Genomic DNA, 1,177 nt, shown 5'->3' with positions numbered 1-1,177 from the left:
TGTCCTTGCTGAGGGTGGTGAGCGTGTCTCTCTCTTCTCTACTGATGTTGGAAGGGGTGGTTTGGCATTGCTGAGACATGCTGAAACTTTGTTTCTAAGTTGTTTTGCTTCAAATTCTGAGATTTTGTTGTTGCAAATGGCAGATTCTGTGGCTGTGATCATCTCAGCCAGAGGAATTCTTCTTGGTGCGACCGCAAAGTTCAGTCCTCTGGACAGGATTTCAGTTTCTGGCTGGGTGAGTTCTCTGTTGGATAAATTCTTCACCCACTTCTCTGTCTCCTTGGCATTTGCTTGTGCTCATGTGTGTTGTTCCACCTTCTGTGAGTTGTTGGAATTACGAAGGGACTGTCGAGTCACCAGCAAAAATGAATTTCTTTTGTTGTCGGGTCTTGGACTTGATATGCTGAGCTAAACCTGCCTTGTCTGTAAAATCCATAACCTGTTGGAATGTGGTCTGATCTGGATATTTTGTTAATTCTGGTCAAATGTGTTCCTCTTTGGCTTCTGTAGCTTCAATGATAAAGTTGGTTTGTCTTACTTGTTCGTTCAAAAGCTGGATCTGTGCTTTGTAGGATCTTACTTGCCCGTTGTCCGCCAACAGAAGATTTAAGTTCAAGGCTTCTAGGAAAATGCCACTCTGTCTGCAACGAAGATTAAATTTCAGATGGTTTCTGTAGTCCACCTTCTTTCTTGCTGTTTGTTCAAACTCTCTAACTAGTTTCAGGCAATACTGGCCAAAATGGGTCAAAATGTCCTGATGCATCTCAGTATTGCAGGTAGAAAAAAATTTCAAAAAGAAAAATTAAGTAGGTCCTCTGGATGGGTTCTTCTTTAGTGAAGACTGAAATAAGACCAGTCTCTGACAACTAGCCATTTAGCTGCAGTAAAGATGCCAACTTAGGGGCACATAAAGTAACAATGTCAAAATTTTGAATGCCATTAATTTAAAATGCTACATCAAATATTGCTCAAAACTGTTGAGCAACATCTAGAAGACTTCTAGAGTGAGCCTGAAGTGAGAACAGTCACTGACAACTACCCATTTAGCTGCAATAAAGACAGAAACTTAGAGGGACAATAGTTGTAAAATGTCCATATTGGGAGTTCTTTTATTTTGAAATTCTACATCAGAAGTTGCTCAAAATTGTTAAGGAACATCTGGAGAAATTGCAATTTC

This window comes from Austrofundulus limnaeus, unplaced genomic scaffold, assembly GCF_001266775.1.
Source record: "Austrofundulus limnaeus strain Quisiro unplaced genomic scaffold, Austrofundulus_limnaeus-1.0 Scaffold165, whole genome shotgun sequence".
NCBI classification, from domain to species: Eukaryota; Metazoa; Chordata; class Actinopteri; order Cyprinodontiformes; family Rivulidae; genus Austrofundulus; species Austrofundulus limnaeus.
Note: the sequence above shows the minus strand (reverse complement) of the source record.